We start from the raw sequence: 22,587 nt of genomic DNA, 5'->3' as shown, positions 1-22,587 counted from the left end.
CTGCTAATCTGTGTTTTCCAGGCCATGAGAATCGGACGTTGAATATATCTAAGCAGATTAATAGCCAGTGTTCGGAATTTTCCGATCCGACAGTAAACTGGCAGGATGGAAATTTTGTTTCAACATGTTAAACGCATCACCACAGGGTGTCCAAAATTGTAAATTTCTACCAACCAATTCAATTCAATTAACCACATCCTTCTATCTGCAAGACACCCTACAGTGCAAACGTACACACTCTGACATTAAAGCTACCGACATGCCGCATGGATTTACGTATGAGTACCAGCCAACGGCTATCAATTCCTACGCAGCAGCAGAATTTATGTATGTTTGTCGACGATAACCTAACAGGGATTCATCCTAGCGCATCGTACATCGGTAGCTGTCAGCATGTGGCAAGGATTTCGATGCTTGTGGGTAGACGGCCATGCAGGTGATGGTCGCAAGGTTTATACAATATTGTTTACTGCCATTTTCTGCAGTCGACAAGCCTGAAAGGTCTGAATTGAAATACCGCCAATTAAATTTATGTGACTCATTCACAGCTTTTCCTGGGGCTTTATAATAGTATTTACAGTGCTTTAACATTATTCATAGTAAAAGCTTAATAAAGTTCAACACCTTCGAACCTATGTTTAAAAAATACAAAAAAAACACGTACAGGTGACGACCATGTCATTAAAAGATTTCCGCAGAAGGTTTATGAGCTATGAATAAATAAAAAATTATGTGTTTTTTTTCAAAAGTGGGATGACAGTTCTATTAATTAACTTAATGGAGCTTGCTCTTGGTTATTGGCAAAAAAGGTAAGTGAATTTGCAATTTAATTGATAAAACACCCAAGGATTTTATTTACTTGTTAATACATTAAACTGAATTTACCCACCTATGGTCACCGTAGGTATTCCCGATGTATGCAAACGTATACTCAGCTAGCATATTCATGTGTATACTAACTGACCCGACAAACTTCGTATTGCCACAAATTAAACTGTGTTGTACATAAATCCTGAATCTCGAATGATCTTTGTCACAATCTCGAGTATTCTGAGTTTCTGAGGAGTTCAACCTTAGATGATTCATTTGGCAGTTACGTACCTATGAAAACATGGGTAGTTTAATATACAAATTAGCAATTTTTCCTCACAGTAAAGTAGAAAACAACTCCTCCCATTGCTTAGCCAGAAAGCGGGCGATAAAGCGGAGCGAAAGTCGGCAAATTATTTTTAAAGTTTTTGAAATTGGCTTCAAATAATTTGTGGGATGTAAGTTGAATTTTTTTTTGGAGTTATACAGTTGTATTCCGATTATATCTACACCTGGTTTAATCTACACCCGATTTTAGGTACCCCCGATTTTGTCTACCATTTAGACCCGGTTTTATCTACCTTTTTTTAAATAGTCATTTCAACCATGCGGCATAAAAATTTGGAAGATTTCATGCATTTATGTATAACAGAGAATATTTCTTTGTATTTTATAGTTTATTATATGGCATCTGTGGTATGTAATATACACAGAATGGGTATAACAATGCTGAAGTCAAATACGAAAAGTAACTTCCATTTATTTTGTAACGCATATTTTTAACATTTCATAATGATCCTTTGTGAAATTTTTCTATACCGTAACGCTAACAGAGACACCCCGTCTCCGCTAAGAACTATGGCTGTCACCTTTCTTTCCTTAAAAACTCTAATCTTTTGAACCATTGAACCGATTTTAACAATTTTATTGCCAAATAAAAGTTATTTTAATGAGCTTTTCAGAAAAAAAAATAAACTGACGTTCGAAGTTTTTTATGATTCCAAAAACATATTTTGTAGGAGCCTCTTAAAATTACTTAAAACATTTAATATATTCGTTTTTCATTTTTTCATTATACTTTCAATGGCAAGCTAGTTGTTTACATACGATATCAAAAAACAGACCTGTGACATTTTCAGTTTTTGAGATACTCTTTTTTTAAGAAATAAAGAGGCGTTCATGCAATGGACCTGCATGGCGTTTTATTTTAGAGACGCATTTCTTTGTCAAAAACCCCTTTTATTACACGTAAAAACAAAAATCATGCGTCTCCATTGTATTCTCGACACTTTACGAAAACTTTGAGTTTCTTTGGTCAATGCAGCATGGAAACATACAAAGTGAATGTGTTCAATGTTTTTGCAAAAATTAAAAAAAGTTTGAGCTTCAGTCCAATATTTTTTCTGAAAAGCTCATTAAAATACTTTCCATTTGGAATTAACATCATTTGAATCGGTTCAATGGATCAAAAGTTATGAATTTTTAAAGAAAGAAAGGTGGAAAAAATGGTAACTTTTGGGACCACACTGACTCAGAAAAGAGAACCCTAAGTACCAAATAAAAATACGGATCTAAAATTTACTGCAAAGGAATAAGTACACAAAATCTGAATAAAATCGGAGCAATTTTGAATTCCGTTATGTCTTGTTTCATAATTTGACAGAGTTGATATGCATTATGGCTAATGGTTGACGTGAACAAAATGAGCCCTATGCGTAAAATTACGCTGAAATATTACATAGTTGATAAAAATGATTGAAAATAACAATATGTTTTGTTCATTTAAATTATTTTGGAACAATTTATTTTTCCCCAAATTTGTCTACTTTCCAAATATATCTACCTAAAATTTTCGGATGGGTAGATAAAATCGGTAAACCACTGTAGTCCATTATAGTTATAGTTATAGTTATAGTTATAGTTATAGTTATAGTTATAGTTATAGTTATAGTTATAGTTTTTTTTAGTTCTCGAGATATGGAGAGATTTGTACTTCATTTGTATGGGAGCCCCTCGCCCTCTTTAAAGGAGGATTCAATCCATCATTGAAAAAATTCTTGCCTCCGGAAACTTCCACATGCCAAATTTGGTTCCATTTGCTTGGTTGGTTCTCGAGATAAGAGGAAACTGGTATTTCATTTGTATGGTAGCCCCCCCCCCCCCCTCTTAGAAGAGGGAGGCGTAATCATTCACCATAGAAAAAAAATTCTGCCTCCTTAAGCCCCCACATGCCAAATTCGGTTCCATTTGCTCGATTAGTTCTCGAGTTATGAGAAAATTTGTATTCCATTTGTATGGGAACCCCCTCCCCCCTCCCCCTCCTAAACAGGGTAGAAGTCCTAACTCATCAATAAAAATCTTGCCTCCAAAAACCCCCACATGCCAAATTTGGTTTCATTTGCTTGATTAGCTCTCGAGATAAGAGAAAATTTGTATTTCATTTGTATGGGAGCCCTCCCTGTTAAAGGGCGGTGGGGTCATAAAGAGGGGAGGGGTCTCAATTCACCATAGAAAAAAGTCTTGCCTCTAACAACACTCACATGCCAAATTTGGTTCCATTTGCTTGATTGGTTTTCGAGTTATGAGAAAATTTGTATTTCATTTGTATGGGAGCCCCCCCCCCCTCCTAAACAGGGGAGGAATCCTAATTCATTAAAGAAAAACTCTTACCTCCAAAAACCCCGATGTGCCAAATTTGGTTTCATTGGCTTGATTAATTCTCGAGATAAGAGGAAATTTGTATTTCATTTGTATGGGAGCCCCACCCCCTCTTAAGGGAAGGGGTGCCATAATTCTCTTCTTAAAGAGGGAAGAGGTCTTAATTCACCAGAGAACAAATTCTTGCCTCCAACAACATCCACATGCAAAATTTGGTTCCATTTGCTTGATTAGTTCTCTAATTATGCAGAAATTTGTGTTCCATTTGTATGGGATCCCCTCGTTTAGTGATGGGCGGGGTCTCTAACTATTATAAGAACCTTCCCTGGCCCCAAAAACCTCTGTAAGCAAATTTTCACGCCGATCACCGACAGACAGACAGACAGAAACCCATTTTTATAGGTATAGATAGATAAAAGATAAAAATCAGCATCACGTGTGTGGTGCCGTTTGCTCATAGCTATTTCTCAGGTTTTTTCGAATAGATACAGCTGGTTTTTGGTAGACGATAAGCCTTTGATTAGCCCCAACAATATGCCAAAAACCAGCTTTATTGTTAATTACGCAACTAAGAAATTACAGTGGGTACTCGTGCAATACGAATCATTGAGTTATTCGGGGGATTGCTTTATGACTGTTATGGTTTGTACCATGCAGGCTTTTTCGGCCTGCCGGATATTTAAACAACACAGACACCACAATACAAAATGGGCCTAAAATATTCATCATTTTTGGCGACTATAACTCAAATTTAATAGCGTTTTATTAGGACCAAAATGCACTCAGATATTCAGTAAATGTTATTCTACCACTTACTTGCTTAATTAGCCTAACGTCTTACGACAAGGCCTGCGCAGTATCATTTTTCCATCTATTTCGGTCCAAGGCAACTAGTCTCCATTTCCGCGGGCACCCAGTGCTCGCCAGATCTCGCTCCACCTGGTCTTGCCACCTCGCTGTGCCCCTCTTCTTCTTGTTCCTACCGGATTCGATGCAAAAACCATTTCTGCAGGATAGTTGTCCGGCATTCTAGCGACATGTCCTGCCCAACGTATCCGTCCAGCTTTAACCACTTTCTGAATACTTGGTTCGCCGTAGAGACGTGCGAGCTCGTGGCTCATTCTTCGCCTCCATAGACCGCACTCTTGCACTCCGCCAAAGATGGTTCTTAGCACCCGCCGTTCGAAAACTCCGAGTGCTTGTAGGTCCTCTTCTAGCAGTGTCCACGTTTTGTGACCGCAGAGGACAACCGGTCTAATTAGCGTTTTGTACAGTGTACACTTTGTACGGGGGCTCAGATTGTTCGAGCACAAGTGTTTGTGGAGTCCGTAGTAGGCCCGACTTCCGCCGATAATACGCCTTTTAATCTCACAGCTGGTATTGTTGTCCTCTGTTGCTAGTGAGCCAAGGTATACGAACTCATCGACTACCTCGAACTCATTCCTGTCGATTACCGCGGTACTGCCCAAGCGGGTCCTGTCGCGCTCGGTCCCGCCCGCCAGCATATATTTCGTTTTAGACGTATTTATCTTCAATACAATCTTCTCTGCTTCGCGTTTTAGTCTGGTGTACTGATCTTCCACCGCCTCAAATGTTCTGCCGACAGCATCCACATCTTCAGCAAAGCAGATAAATTGACTGGATTTATTGAAAACCGTACCCCGCATTTCGATCGCCGCTCGTCTTATCACACCTTCAAGCGCAATGTTGAATAGCAGGCAGGAAAGACCATCTCCTTGTCGGAATCCCCTGCGAAATTCGGATGGGTCGGACAATCCACTCGAGATTCTCACACAGCACTGGATCACATCCATCGTAGCCATAATAAGTCTAGGAAGCTTACCCTGAAAGCCGTTTTCGTCCAAAATTTTCCATAGCTCTTGTCGGTTTACGCTATCATATGCGGCTTTCAAATCGATGATCAGGTGATGCGTGGGGACTTGGAATTCGTAGCACTTCTGGAGTATCTGCCGCAGGATGAAGATTTGGTCCGTTGTAGACCGACCCTCCATGAAGCCGGCCTGGTAACTTCCCACAAATCTATAGGCTATTGGCGATAGTCGATGGACGATAACTTGGGATAGCACTTTGTAGGCGGCATTCAGGATAGTGATCGCTCGGTAGTTCCCACAATCCAGCTTATCGCCTTTCTTGAAGATAGGGCAGAAAACCCCGTCTACCCACTCCTCCGGTAGTCGTTCCGTATCCCACATCTTGACAATCAGTTGATGCAAACAGCCGGATCCATTTTAATAAGTTCCGCTCCAATGCCATCCTTTCCTTCTGCTTTGTTGTTCTTCAGCCGCTGGATAGCCTCTTTAACTTCCCTTATTGATGGAGATGGCACATCTTCGTTGCTTGCTACACCAACGTGGTCACTTCCTCCGCTATCATGGTCTTCCGCCTTCACGCCATTCAGGTGTTCATCGTAGTGCAGCTTCCACCTTTCGATCACCTCACGGTCGTCAGTCAAGATAGGGTATGTTGCTACATCGTCGTAATTGCCTATTCCCGTCCTATCCAACACAAATTATTAAATATTTCAGCATTTTTATGACACACAGTGCAAAACTAGTTATTCCCCAATATTTTAGTTTGTTGTCTATCACATGCGATCAATCAAAGTGAGCTGAGATCTATTTAAATGCTTTTTATCATTAAAGAAGTCCTGCCAGCCAAATTTCCTACGTTTTTTCGTGCGACGAAGAAGACAATGTCGACTAATCGCTTTAATTTCCGTCATTCATAAATGAAAATAACTCACGCAACGCATTGTCGTTATTCCACAGCCAGGAAAACTTGCCTGACCTGCAGAAATTTTGTAGAATAACATTTGTCATGCCGTCCTACACAAATACATGCGCGTTAGCTTCGTAAACATTATTATAATTTTTAGTTCGGACGATGAAAAATTTTAATGGACGGATTTTAAAACGGTACGCCGAATTTTAGAAATAAAGTCAGTTGCGTAATTTCAATAATATGCTTTAATAGTCGCTTTTCAGTGATTTCAAAGTTCACGGATCAGAAGGTAAGTGTGTTTTAGTCAAATCAGCACAAGAACTTTTAGAGTATTTATTAAATTCATCCAACAAATGATTAAAATTAGATTGGCTTTACCTATTACGACGGGAATTAGAAAAAAACCCTACCTTCATCTTTATAAAGATGTTATTCTACCAATCGGTATAAAAATCTTGTCTCGAATAAATATAGTTTTTCCGGTTTTTGTAGAATATTGTTCAGGCCACCACTTAATGGGGCAAAAATATTCTCCAGTACCTTATCCATTGTTAATCGTAAAAGTGAATTGTTTAGCTACTACGGTCTTGCCAACTTGTTCAGAGGATAACTTGTTTTACGCTGTCCTTTTATATTTATGTTCACAGTTGATAGCCTTACATGAAACATTTAACGCTTACGAAGTCAATTCGGTGCAATAATACTGGATATCATTTTTATAAACCATAATAATTCAAATTATTATCCCAGTATCACCCGTACCGAAAGCTGTATTTAATGTGCACTTTCAGTTTGCTACATTAAATAACAGTAATTTCCGTAATTGTTTTAAATCCCATTTCTATATCCTCCGCATATAATCCCCGAATCGCACAGCGTGATCCGACAATAAATCCACAAATGAACTAAAATTATCAATACATTTTTATCGGACTTCATCGTCTGAATCATGTTCCAGTTATTACATCAGAATCCCAAGGTATGAGAATGCCATTAACGAGTTCTTGTTTCGAAAGAAAACGGCCTGACCAGGCTACCAGGCAATCAAAAAAGGATTTCCAGATAGCCTCGCATTAGATGGGCATTTTGCGGTTCGGTCCTTTTTCGAGTGTACCGAAATTGTTCGGTTCGCTTTTTGCACCGGACTTTGTGCCAATTTAAGTTTATTTTATATGGTAGATAATGAGCGTCCTAGTTGAATCAAATCATTACACAAAGCTTTGTACGAATCGTTCAAATTAACGTTCGACAAATGAATCAATTACTAGTCAGCTACCAATTAACGACGAAGTGGGGAGTGTTTTGATGAACAAAACCGCTACGTAAAATTCGCACAGTGGCACACTTTGAGCAACGAAAACAAATAAGAAAAAATATAAATGTAGCAATACAATGGGCAATTGTCACTGTCAGTTTTTATTTTCTCCCTCCTCGGTTTCTATTGCCAAAGGCTAAAAATACAGTGCAGCAAAATGGCTTGGTTTTAGTACAGCCGGTTCTGTCAGACGACTAAGCAGCACTGCTAAACGAAACACTTTGTAGGTAGCATGGAACGCCATTTAGCTTGGTTGGAGTACTCGTAAGACGTAGCACTGCTTCAAGGAATGAAGGAAATGATAGTGACTAGGCAAACTTGCCTCTAAGCGTAACGTTACAAAATGGAATAATAGCAGCATAAAATACTGCACCTGTCGAATGATTCTGAATCTGGCTGCAGTGCTGGTACCGAGAAGAGAATTCAAGAAATACAGCATTTGTGATGAAAATTTTACATCCATGGAATTATGGAGGATAAATTATTATCATCGATAAATTGGAGTTAATTGCTAAGCTGCTTATAAGAATAAAAGTTGCAGAATGCATATTTCGTTGTTTCTTATAACGTTGCTTTTCTTTGTATAATTGGATGGCTTTGGCAAATCGTATGCGTTTTAACCTGGTAAAGATTAATTTACCCTTTGTTTCGGAAACCACATCAGAAAATTCTAATTTCATTCCTCACATGAACAACCGGAAAATCATATCGCGCGAGTCACAGAACTGACAGCTTATGGTTTACTAAACGCATCCGAAAAAAAGAACCTGCCTATTTATTTTAAGCAATTATTTATTACTCTTTTCGTATTATAATCGCATAATGATAACATGAAAAAGGAGTTTTGAATATAATTTTAAATCTAATATGAGAGTAACAAATAAAAAAAAAAAAAGAAAGACGAAAGAGTGCTTTAATTTTAAACGAAAACGGAGCACTTTTCATAGTACTTTTTCTATGGAACAACTGTATATTTATTGCATTGCACTATTTTGCAATTGGTGAAAAACAGGTTGTTTATATTCCAATCGACAATAGCTAGAGCACGAACAATGACTAAAAGTTGCTTCCAGCATCGTTTCTGCATAATACTCTTTTCATTTCAGCCGCTTTCCTAGAAAAAATACTAGCAGAACGATAATTAAAGATAATGTTCGCTTGCTCCTTTACGGTAGCATGCGCCTAGTAGCCTATGAAGAAGTTAGAAGGGGCGGGGGGCATCGAAACCCGTCGTAGAGTAGCGCCAACTCACTCGTATTTCAGTTTGCATCGAAAAAGTTCTCTCTTCAGATTTATTGTTCTTTTTTTTTCGAGAAGCTCCTCAAGAGGCCAGTCCAGTTTTACTTTGTTCTTTCATTTTCCCGGCCATCGAATTAAATGCTGTTAATTTTCTACAACCTTTTTTTTTACATTCAACTCACCGAGTTTTTGCCAAAAACTCGAACCAAGTCGATCCTGGATTAGCATCCCGTAAGAAATTTGCTAGATAAATTCATGAAGCCCCAACTCTGGAAAACGCCAAAATAAACAATGCTTCGAGGTTGATCTCCGCAACAAAAAAAAATATCTACATTAGCAACAGACTTTTTTTCTTGTTTTGAGTGGCAACTTATTCGGGTGACCGTCGAGCCCATCCGGCAGTATCCTTTCCACAGTAACAAACTCAAGAAAGAATCAAAGTGGAAGTAAATCTGGATAATGGTATTCATTTGAATAATGGACCTGACCGAAGTTTTTTCCGTCTAAGCCGCGTGGGGAACAGCTGCCGTTATCCTTAACATTCACAATCAGTAAAGTGATGTGCCCTCGAGGCGAAGCGATTGCTAGATGAGTCTAGCCATCTTCAATTTATGTCCGAAAGAGTGACTGTTTACACTTGAAAGCCTATTTCATATTCCAAATTTAAGCACTGTATAATGTACCGAATAAGTACTATGGTACTTGCATGAATAACAGGACAAACCATGTACAATGAATACGAAATAAGCTACCTAATAGTGAATATTCGTCTTTCTTCTTCCTCACCTAACTTTTCGACTTCTACTGGGACGGAGCTTCAAATCGTTACTACTTTATTTCCGAATTAGTTTTATATTTTCAAATAAATTATTTGCGTTAAGCTGATTATTCAGAAACTTCTCGAAGTTGCTCGTTTGCGCGTCCTGTTTAACTTGTATTGTTATATAGAACTATTTAAGTCTGACTCACAGTCTGGACGCCCCTCGTACGTCACCGGCACACCTCTTATGGTAGGTACTGAAACCATTTGACATAACTTTATTTACATAGGGTACGGGAGGGTATTTTCAGCCCATCAAGCGGTAGCCTAAACAATATTCAAGAATTACGTTGAAACTATGTTCATTCGAGACAAGATTTTTATACCAGTTCATAGAATAATATTTACTGAATATCGGCATGTATTTTGGTTTTAATAAACGCTACTGGATTTGAGCTATAGTCGCGAGAAATGATGAAGTCGCTGCGGCTAAATTGGGCCCTGTGTTTTTTAAATCCGACCGGCCGAAATAGCCTGCACAGGGATTAGATGCTTTTTAAAAACAGATCAAAAGAGAGACCGATGAATAACGTGTCGGTATTGCCTAGATACCGGCTCATTGCAGATAACTAGTTTTGCAGTGACAACAGCACCCAAGCAACAATGTGAGGTTTATTGTACTCTTATGGTGGTCTTCAAGACCAATTTTGGTCTTAAATGCCATCATAAGAGTGTAATAAAACCCAAATTGTTACTTGGGCATGCTACTGGCGCTAGTGTATCATTGAATCGTACATATACACTAGCACCAGAAGCAAGTGGATGTCACTCAAATACTAGCTATGTCAACGCGATAGAAGAGTTTCAGGCTCAACTTCATCACATATTGGTAGTGGTGTATATAGAGCACCATACGCTGAAATTATTAACAAAATACTGCAGATTGCTAGTGTATGAAAATTGATTTATATTTTCAGAATGGAATTTTTGTGTTCTTCCGTGGTAACAAAAAGTATAATTGTTCTGTGACACCATATTTACAGCTGTTTAGTTGCTAAAATAAGTAAACGTGATCATAATTGTGCGTTTTCCAAACCATCATCAAGAGCGGATAGGCGTAAGCGATTGCTGCTGGTTTTTTCAGCCTGATTACGTGCCAGTGGAAAACAGTGGTTTTGATGTTTATTGATTAAAATTTAGCACATTACTTACATATTTATGAAAATAGTTATAACACGTTAAAGCTTATGAGTGCTACATTCGTTTGAGTTATATAGTGGCAAAGTTTTTATTTGGGAAAGCGCAGCAAAAAAAGGTAATGTATGCCGAATTTAGTAGCGTGCTGGAAATACCCTCCCATACCGTATTTATGGAGAACAGTACAGAATGGAACTTAAACGCCGTAAAAAATGTTACACATGGAAAATGCCTGGATGTTGGCTAAAGTTCGAAAAATGCCAAAACCAACAGTGTGTAATGTTCTGAAGGGTTGTAAGAAAAACCTAGGTGTGCAAAGGCGGCAAAGAACTTTGAAGAAAGCTGAAAGAAACGTAATTCATTCATAAACTTAAAGGTAATGTTATAGTTAGCTATCTGTCATTACTCTAAAGTGATGCTAGAGTGCACAGTGGCGCCAGTCAGAACAAAACTGAGACAAAACTAATAAAATTGGCAAAGTAGCATGGAACCTACATATTTTGTATATAACTGTGAACCAAATTGACCACTAAAACTTAAAGTTTTCAAATATTAAAAAAATCAATAATTAGGGTGTCTCTAAAATAATTCTCTAAGAAAAGTTTCATAACTACTTGAACTATTATTTTTATTTTGTGTTTTTTTGCATTGGGATAATTAGGAGAAGTAGTAATGACCTTGTAACACTCAGCAAATCATAAGGTTGCGCCACATTTAAAAATAAATTTTGAATTTTAAAAATAGCGCTTTCTCCAGCCAATAACCATGTTTATTCACTAAAATTTGAATATCAAAGTGTCACTTCTGCTCTGTCGACCTGGTACTAACCTATACCTGCTAAATGCTCAAAGATTTACTTTAAAAATATCTGTAACAGTATTGCTTGAAGTAATTACAAAGTGGAATTGCCTAAAAACACATGGTTCTATAAAATTCAATATTTTTAGTCTTTGCGCAAATCTGCGCAAAATGCGGATATGATTTTTGGAAAGTAGACTAAATTCTACATAAAATATGAAAAAATGACGGTTACCTTCCGTTCCCAAAAAAAGATGCTAAACTTTGAAAATGCGAAGTCACATGTGTGTTACTATTTGGAGATTTGAAGCAAATATATTTTAGAGTGTACTTGATTTTCGTCAATCTGCAAAATAAGGTGCTAATCTATAACCATTTCAATACCAAATCACGTTTTTTTTGTATGCAAATACCTAACAGGATACGATTAAAAACCGTTTTTCGAAATTTGCGTTGAATGAAAAATATGAGAAGTTGTCACACAAACCTCAGATTCAAAAATTTCTCCAAAAAGCTGTATCATTCCCAGCACTTTGAAATTTTGCAATTAAGTTATTTAGTCTGTCTACTTTCATAGAAAAATAATACTTCATGAAAAACTTCAACTCCATTTTGGGTGTTTTGTCCCAATATTTTCCACTGTGGAGTGGTATGGAGCTAATAATCTCGATTTCGTGCCAAAAGAGATGAACCCTCCTAATTTCAACCAATTGAAAAACTTTGGAAAATTGTCAAACAACGATTTCGACGAAGCGGGGGGACGTCCAACAGTGCTAAAAATGCATTGAAAGTGGAAGTAAGTTTTATTAGGAAATTAGGCGTCCAGACTATTTAACTTTTATCCAGGCTTTAGCAGGCATACAGTCTGAACAGATATGTCCTCGGATGACAAATTGGAATTGCCCACCACTACTGTAATTTAAATAAAATAAAATAGATGCTTTCTTTTCGTTAGAACGAAACCGTTTTAAAACGAAAAGCAAAATAGCGTAACAAATAGTTGATTCCGGTGTGTTGCAAGATTTACGAAACAGAAAGCAATTCACCGTGCTGTTACTTCAACAAATTGTTCACAACCTGCATTATTGTGTATTATCTATTTCATAGTACCTAGGTAGGTTATCTGCATTTTTCTCCTTGTACAACGGAAGCAGCAAAACGAATCCTGCTGCTCAGTTGCAGTGCTGCACAGAAACGGCGCATGTTCCAACCAGTTATCTTCAGATCTAAAGATCAATTCAGTTCTTGCCGGAGCAAATGGGAATACATAGCAGATAACCGCCAGTTGCAGAACGAGCTTGACCTTATTCTTTTGCACCGAACGGGTACCAGTATTGCAAGTTCTCTCAGTCACACAGTTTGTCGCTTCTACCGACTAGTACCTATGCAGCAGAAACCGCGACCAGTTTCTTTCAATACCTACCAAGGTATTGATTTTTGTTTGCACTACTGCTCGGCGAAGGGTGGAAATGCAGTTTGGTTTGATAGTCTATCCGAGAGGGATCGAAAATGCTCAACAGACTGCCGCCGCTGCCATGTTTACTCAGGATTTCTTGAAGGAAATGGATATTGAATTCGATTCCAATCATGTCTTCCTTTAATACGCTTTTTCTCCTATATGCCGTTTAATACTGTTGACTGACATTAGAACAGAACTAGATTCATATATGGATTTGAATTTCAATCATACTATAGAAGCATACGACGATGAAAAGTACGGCGCACTGCAGCAATCCTACTTCAAAGCAATTTTCTTTGCTTCCCCTTATTGAGGAAAAGCTGTAATTTTGTTCCGAAAATGAATCGCAGAACAATGTCACATCCCAATTGATAAACTTCCGACAAACTGTTTGATTCTATTTCAGAAATTTAGCGATGTTTGTTTGTTTGTGCACGTCTTCTAAATGCTGTCAAATAAATATCCTATTTTAAGATGTGGCAGAATGTCCGAGCAAGACTGAAACTCCAATATTCGGAACCCGCTTTGCATACATTGTCAAAGCACTCTAGTGTGACCAATCTTTTATCGTTTACTTCTTATATAAGAAAGCAAAGCTTTGGGTTTATACCGTCTTTAGACATTACCATTAACTTTAGACATTAATCATTCTGAGCAAACTGATACAGTTTATTTTGACCTAACATCAGCATTCGATAACATTAACCACAAGATCGTCATAGCCAAATTGAAAAAGCTAAGATTCAGCGGCAGAGTTATCAGTTGGTTACGTTCGTTTCTCACTGGCTGTCGGCTGGCAGTGAAAATTGGTGATATTTATTCTGATGAATTTTCCGCTCCATCTGGAATTCCCCAAGGCAGCCACCTAGGACCGTTGATCTTCTATCGAATCAGTTCTATCGCCGATACCCACGTGCTTCAGCAATAGTTAGACAGCTTTGCAAACTGGTGTTGCACAAACCGCATGAAAGTTAATCCGAGTAAATGTGCCGTCATCACTTTCTTTAGAAAAAAAGAACCTACTATCTTTTTCGACTACAAGCTCTTGGGTACTAGCATTGGAAGAACTAACCCAGCTAGCACAAACTCGTATATCAATGTACCAAAACTATCGTAAATATCTCCTAACAAACTCGAAATCGTAACTAAAGCTGGATAAAGTGGGATCAAGTTGATTTTCTGTCGTATATAATGATAATGACTGACCTACATACGATTTGCAGCACAAAATCGTAGAGTAGTACGGAGCGACTCGCGCTTAATCGGATATTATCGTATATAAATACTTATATAGTCGTAACGCTCTAAATATTCGTAATCACGTATATCGTCTCCAAAATAGTAGGGATATGCCAATTTTGCGCATGAAATACGATTTATTTAGCATGTATATCTGTAGGTAATGCTGATTTTTACCTTTTTTATACGTATGAAAATGCTAGCTGGGAACTGCATCAAAGGTCTAGGCGTGCTATTAGAAAGCAAACTATCGTTCAAGCAGCATATTCCGCAAATAATCGGGAAAACCTGCAAAAAACTGGGTTTCATGTTCCGAATCGCTAAGGATTTCAGTAACATCTATTGTCTAAAGTCTTTATGCTGTTCGCTGTTGTGTTCATCTCTCGAGTATTGCTGCCAAATTTGGAATCCACATTACCAAAATGGAGTTGATCGTATCTAGGTTGTACAGCGGAGGTTTGTGCGCTTTGCTCTTCGACGGCTTCCATGGAGGGATCCATTCTGGTTACGGTGGACGAATCACGACATGTACCGTTGGGCTTCTTCGGTTTGATAGATATTTGATAGAGTTGCAGGAGGTTAGGCCTTTAATTTGTAAAGAGAAGTGTTCAAGCGTAATCTTAAGACAATTCTAATTCTAAACAGCATTAGGGCATAGTAATAGCCTGTTGATAATAATGTAAATAAATAAATAAATTGTCAGATAGTCAAAATTGATTGAAAAGTTGAATTTTTCAATTTTCATATTTCAACCAATCACGTGCAAACACACTTTTTGCTTTGTTCCCATCAATAATTACAATAAACTTATTAAATTCTGACAGAGAGTTTAGAGATCTATAAGAGATGCTCCTCCATTTTACTAAACAAAGACCCTGGAAACTCTTGACTTTTCAAATATCTACACGGGTACAAATTTAATCTCCATAATGCGAAAAATGACACATAAATGAAAAATGAATGCAATAGCAGCAGTGGAACTCCAGTGGTAACAGCATCACCACAACGGCCACTAGCATTAGCATGACCGGTGGAGCTTGGTACGAGCGGAGTTGGATTAAGTGGCGCTGGCAGCAGGAGTGCTCACAGTTCCGGGCGAGGAAATGCTACAGGAGCTAGCTCAACTTTTTACTTAGGTAAGTAAGTGATATTTGCTGCCAGCTCCAATACATCACTTCAAATTCCACTTTTCAGATGCTGATCTGGCAATTTGTCCCGTATTTTCTGTAAGATAATACACATCTTCCGCGCGTACCTTTTGTCAACACCAAAGTACATCCAAGTGCATCAGCACGTGTCCAATGTTATCCGGTCGGCATCTAGGAGGGTTGGTAGTAATGTAAAGTCATTTTGAAATAATTACTTTTATTTCTCCTATAGCAAATCAAACCAGTGTTACCGATGGACATTACCAATAGGAGGAAGGTGGAGACGAAAATCTGCATGTTCAATAACGATTATTCAAAAAACGGAGGCATGTCCCAATGCGTAGGTAGAATTTATCCCCCTTTGAACGAATCGCTGGAGACAATCAACTCTTGGTATGGTACTGTGGTTGCTGCCGATGATTTACGAAAAACCATTTACAACTTGGAACGGGTGGAATGCAACGACAAAATTAACCACGCGTTGAACGGCTGCATCGACATTCCGGTGGTCTCGCAGATAACACATATCCGGCTAATTATACAAGAGACTGACCAATTTATCTTTTCTTACTTCAAAAACACAAAATTCCTACAAATCATAGCTGTCAAGATATTAATGCTATTGCAAAATTTAATCAGAATGAATTGCAAGCCAGCCCAGTGCAGACAACCAATCTCAGGCACATCATCAACGATTACAGAAGACAGCAATAATATCTTAGCCGAGGCTAGCGAAGAACAATGTGGCGCCCGCCATGCTTGATCAACTAGGCAGTTGTTCATGCAGCTATAAATAAACTGAGCAAAAAAATTGTCCATACAGTATGACCTGTTTTTTGGTAGCCATACATGTTGCTATTACTAACAACACCAACAGCAGCAGCAGCAACAACAGTTCCAGTCACCTGTAAAAGCTAGCTTTTCCCCGAATATCCGAACACCTTGATCAGCACTACATTATCAGAGCCGACCTTGAGAGCAAGCGTGCTACTCACGGCCATGCTAGCCGTTTGAGAAGAGGTTAGAGTTACCCACCCTCAAGACCGTCGACGGTGTCTGACCAGCGATCTAGGTTTTGTTCTGGTCGGTATTCCACCTGCCAGTAATAAAATAAGGCCCTATACCAAGCAGCAGTTTTGATACGGTAGCCAGAACCATTTCAAAAGTGGTTCTAGATAAGAAGACAGATGATAATATTTACGGTTATACAGTATGGTTTAAAATAATACAGAATGTAACTAGAGTTGCCTGGATCCATTTGCGGATGGATTGGGAATTGCTTGAAAGGTGCTCGAAGCCGGATCAAGCCTCGTTATTCTTATGCTCACTAGTGCACAAGTTGATCTCTGAGTATTCCTAAACCATCAAACGATATAGGATATCATAACCTTTTTACTTTTATCGTCTTCCCCCACTTTCACGGTAGCGAATTATTCTGTTTCGCTATCCATCATTATAATGGCACTTTTAACACACAACTCACGTCTGAACTCACAACTCACGACTCACGAAACTGAAAATCACTAATCTCTTCACTTTTTTTACTTATCAGCGACCGAAACCATCACAAAAACTTTACTTCTTGATTTAAAAGAATCGTCACGAACAAATCACTAACAAATTTTATTGGCAGCTGTGATTTCAAAGACTCGATTTGACAGTTCGTGTAACCCTAGAGGCAATTACGAAGAATATTCACAAAACTGCTTGTTATAGTTCATTATATTTGTCGGTACAGTCATGAAATCATAGGTCGTGGTAATGATTTCATGAAATTTCAAGCTTTTTGTTTTCATGAATTTTTATTCATGACAACAGAAACAGATTTCTTTCCGTGTATTGTGTATACCTAAACGCATACAACTTTAACACAATCACACGAAACAACTTCTAGTTGAAACCTCGCTCTCTCTTCATTCTCAGATCCCGGATTTACATTATTCACATAATTCTACCAGCCTTTTTTAGAATTTTCCTTAATTTCCTTAGATTTTAGACACTTACACAAGATATTAGCGAAACACATCACCCAATCTGTTCCCACACATAGGTTACATAATCTCAAGCTCCTATAAAAACTGTAAATTGCTTTGTCTCCTAGTTCTATAAGCAAATCCTCTGTAGAATTCCTTCACACGATTCCAATGCGTGGAATCCAGCTGGAAAAACATGGCTTCGCGAAAAAACCGTTAAAAGTTGAAAGTTTCGTGCAACGTTGCATATCCCTTGAGGTGATCCCATAGTTTTTGCGGTAACTTTTCAGCGATATCAGATATTGGAACATCCTTTTGACACATTTGGGAAGGTATGAGCCTCCCTAAAAAGGCAAAATTCCATGGACACAGCGTACTCTAATATGCCAGATCTCGCTCCACCTGGTCTAACCATCTTGCTTGCCGAGTCCCCGGTCCTCTTGTTCCTACCGGAATTGAAATAAAGACAATTATTGCTTGGTAGTTAGTTGTTTGGCATTCTAGCAGCATGCCCTGCGCATTGTGTCCGTCCAACCATAGCCACCTTTTGAGTATTGAGATCGCCATACAGCTGTGCGAGTTCCTCCGCCTCCATACTTCATTCTACTGTGTCACCGATGATTGTTCTTAGCACTCGTATTTCGAAAACTCCGAGAACTCGCAGGTCCTCCTCGAGCATTGTCTATGTTTTATGCCCGCAGAGAACCGGTTTAATAAGCGTCTCACACAGGGTACTCTTTGTACGGTGCCTTAGTCTGTTCGACCGCAATTGCTTATGAAACCCATTTTAAGCACGAGTTGCGCTGATAAGACGCCTCCGAATCTCGCGGCTGCTGTCATTGTTCACCGTTACCAGTGAGCCAAGATGAACAAATGCTGCGAGGGAATTTACGGCATTTTTAAAGGATCTATCACAGTGCAAATATTTGATCCATTGTTGACCGTCCTTCAAAAAAGAAGACTTGAATAATTCTCACGAATTTGTTCGCAATTGGTGATAGTCGGCGAAAATTATTAGGGACAGCACTTTGTAGGCGGCATTAAAAACGGTGAGCGGTTTTCCCGCTGCCAAGGTTCTTCGCCTGGGCGCCATTCTGGTGTTCATCGAAGTGCTGCATCTATACTATACATTCCATACTACCATTCTTATCCCGTCACATTTCGGGTCGCGGCACAAAGCCGTTCAATTTCTGGTAGAACTTTCGTGTTTCCTGAGAACGCTGCAGCCGCTTGAGCTCGGTACCGAATGTTGTTCACAACCGAGTCAACGAGACTTTTATTCTGCGTTATTTACTAGACGAATTCCAGGAGTACAACTTGCTAACTCATCTACTTGTCGACTTTAAGGCGGCGTACGATTTAGTCAAACGAAATGGCAGATAACGCAATGCTAGAACACAGTTTTCCGGCGAAACTGGCTAAAATGATTCGTACGACGCTGGATGGGTCAACATCATGCTTCAGAATAGTGGATAAGCAGTCACTGGATGCCGTTGGAAGGACTTGGATGCAATACGAAAACTTGGCGGCGAAATCGAAAATAGAGTGTGGCGTAGAAGCATAAACCACGTGCTGTATCAAGTATATAAACTTGCTGAAATAATGAAGGAAGGTGGCCGATCACGGGCTGGGCATGTGACCGGAAAGTTCGATGAATCTGGTGTTCGAGCGGATGGGAGAGCGACAGCCAAGGACCGACAGTACTGAAAGACCATACTTAGTTCAACGCAGGAACGATTACGGACCGTCACCGCAAGAGTAGTAAAATAATTTGTAAAATTATTGTAATACAGCACATTTATCCAACGGAATAGAACAAATAGCGCAGTGGTGAGATTATTCCTGGATTTTGTATCTAGTATTCGTTTTTGGCACTGTAAAGTTGCACGCCTGTCAAAAATGCTAACCACTTTTAAAATATGTATTCTAAAGAACACAAAAATTCATGATTTTATAACCACATGATGATAACCATAAACAATATAACAGTTTTGACCGTTAAGAAAAAATACTGCAACAGTAGGAATACAAAAAGAATTACACCCTTTGTGGTGAATGACCCTTTGGGTTTAAACCACCAAAAAAAAAAAAAAAGAATTACACCCCTGTTCATAACAGTTAAATAATCGAAATTAAGAATTGAACAAAATTATGTCTCGAGAAGTCAAATTTGAAAGCATTTTGATTCGCTTTATGAACAGGACTGGCTGAATTCAGACGGGCTGGTACCGAATGGCCGAAACACAAATGGCCGAATCACGAATGGCCGAAATCCAAATGGCCGAATTTCAATAACAGTCACAGAAGGCCGAATCACGAAAGGCCGAATCACGAATGGCCGAATCACGAATGGCCGAATCACGAATGGCCGAATTTTTTTGGAAAGCCTAAATAACTACTCAATAAAAAACCATGAATTGGCAAGTAGTTAACAAATAACTTTAATCAAACAAAAAACAAACTACTACTATTAAACAAATGAAACATGCTTTACGAACGCCTTTGTTTAGCGCTTAATAAAAGCGCAACTGCGTCAACAAAATTTTTGCTGCTCATTTTGTGAGCATTAACACATTTCGAGTAGATTTTTTCGTCTATTTCTCGGCGCGAATTCGGAACATCCCCCTGAAGAATTCTAAGGATGTTCCCCTTTATCGCCCTTTGCTCCACCCGCAGTTCTGTGATGATCCTGGTCATTGACAGGTGATGGGAACCAACAATGGTTGTCCATCGTTGGTGCCATGCTTTCAAGTTGTTTGTGGTCCGCGGTAGCTTGTCAACTGGCTTAAAATTTGACAGAGTGGGTGAAACAATGGCCTGTTGTTCCGGTTCCTCCCACTTATGTAAGTATTCCGAAAATATTTCTTGATTATAAATACATCGACATTATAAGATGCGAGACGTATTTACTGTGTTAGTAGCAAATGTTTCCTAGATGATTCAGGGCGAGACGGCCGTAGGCCGCGAGTGTGCGCCGGTGACCCGCCGTCGGAAGCGCCGGCCACTGCGGGGGGGCAGCCCCCCCGCAGAAACCACTACTATTTAGGTGCATGCATTTTCCTAGGTTTACTGTCTATTAGGGATTATCCCTTAGTTGAGTCCGAACGAGCGGCAGCGAGTAAGGACAGCATGTATCCAACGTTTGCACGGGTTGAAGGCTATGAATATTTTCGGTCGAATATGACATTCGGCCATTCGTGTTTCGGTAATTTGCGATTCGGCCATTCGTGATTCGGCCTTTTGTGATTCGGCCATTCGTGATTCGGCCATTTGGTATATTATGCCATTCGTTATTTCGGCCATTTGTGTTTCGGCCATTCGTGATTCGGCCATTTGTGTTTCGGCCATTCGTAGGTAATCCATTCAGACAGGTATATGTTTGGCAAACAAGCGCCAAAATTAATATTTAAATTTTCCCAAGACAAACCCTATCCATTGCAAAGTATACGGTGAAAGTAATCATCGATGTTTATCATCGTGAAACACAAGCGGGAGTAAAACACAGAAGAGAGCCAATGTAACAGTTCAATCTGAAGCTTTCGAGAAATCGAGCCAATGCGACTTACAAGACGAAGGAGGAAGTTAATTTAATTTTCTCTAAACTAACAAGCTGAAGAACAAAAAACAGCGTTATTTTTACGACAAAGAGGAAACTACAGTTTATTTAAATCGGTCTAGACATTTCCCTGTGACAATTTCACAAATCAGGTTAACCGAAAACAATTTTTTGCGTACCAGAAGCATTATCCAAAGCTCGAAACAAGGATATCCTTACACATGAGAAGAAGCGATGATATCAACAACGGCATGGTGAACGGGGTGGGTGGAAATATTTACATTTTATTAAACCAGCAAAACTTTCTCTTCAAGAACGGACTAAGAGGTAATGAGAGTATTTTCGCCAAAGCAAAGAAACACGTGCACGCGGTGGAGGTGCTGCATCTTTGCCCTCGTGATCTTACGTTATACTTAAAGGAAGACCTTCTAATTGCAAAAAACAAGCTGTATTTAATTTCAGTTTATCAATTGTGGAGCGGAGTGGAAATTTTTCATAATGAAAATAGATGTTGTTATAAACTGAATTCAGGAGATCCTATGAATTAGAGAAATATTGATTCAATTCTAGAACAGCTGACACTGTGTGGAGCAAATTTAAAGTACTCTTGCGTTTAAAAGCATAACTTGCCACTATGCTACAAAGCTGATCACTGACACCGACTATTGATATTGTTCATGGCACAAACCTATTCTAAACTACGTTTTAAACAACTACAAATTATTATTTTTATTATCGTCGTTTAATTCACTTTCTAGTTAAAAAGAAAACGAAAAAGATCGACTACTACTTTTCCTGAAAAAAAAACACATTCTAAATAATGAATAACATTTCAGAATCAGAATCAGAGCTTTCAAATAGATTTGTGGAAACAGACGTTTTCAATGTAATAAAAATCAAGACCAGCAGTAGTAGTCAGATGGATCCGATGTTTCGAAAACGAAAATGAATGCGAAATTGTACAAGAATAACGCACACAACAGCTTCGTGCAAGAAATTTCCATATATTTGAGCAGCTTGACTAAATGAAACTTTCAATATGTATTTTAGCAAACCAATCGCATCCTTCTTGAGCATACAATACATATATGTTTTGTATTGTGTTCAAATCAATATACTTTCTAGGAATAATGAAATATCATTCACGGATTGCTGCTTCTTGGTTTGCTGGGCGGTTTTATTTAGGCCAATACTATTAACAACCATATTTCTGAACGGTTCTGAGTTGAGCTCGCGAAAAAAATCGCACCATATTGAAAGAATTATTATCGAGGAGAACTTTCCGGGCTATCCCAAAATCCAATATGTGAAGATAAATAAACTTATATTACTACGATAAACTCTATATTGAGTACGGCAGCGGCAGAGACGACAGATGCCATCTGTCCGGACCGTTCCGCACAATTCATACCATGAAATACTTTTAATTTGATAATTTAGAAAAATTAATTTTCCGCTCATCAAAATCAAACTTAAGTATTTCGAGTAAACAAATCTTCAAAACATTTTTTTAGTAAAATATGATACATTGGAAAAATAAAAGAAGATTTATCTGATTCCTTAGATGATTTTATTCACTTGGAATCCCGAGCAGGAGCGAAGAGCAAAATGATATCACAATGTGTTATTGGAAATCGAATAACTTGTATCAAAATTTGGTCTTGTTTTGGCTGACATAGTTGGTAAAATAACA

General features: G+C 38.6%; 1 protein-coding gene across 5 annotated transcripts in view; it reads right to left on the bottom strand.

Moving 5' to 3' along the window:
- Positions 1–22,587, bottom strand: part of LOC128737958 (transient receptor potential cation channel trpm) — a 211,285-nt gene that overhangs the window by 76,646 nt on the left and 112,052 nt on the right. The window lies entirely within an intron of this gene.

Source organism: Sabethes cyaneus, chromosome 2, assembly GCF_943734655.1.
Source record: "Sabethes cyaneus chromosome 2, idSabCyanKW18_F2, whole genome shotgun sequence".
Lineage (NCBI taxonomy): Eukaryota > Metazoa > Arthropoda > Insecta > Diptera > Culicidae > Sabethes > Sabethes cyaneus.
This window is presented reverse-complemented; position numbering and strand designations above follow the sequence as displayed.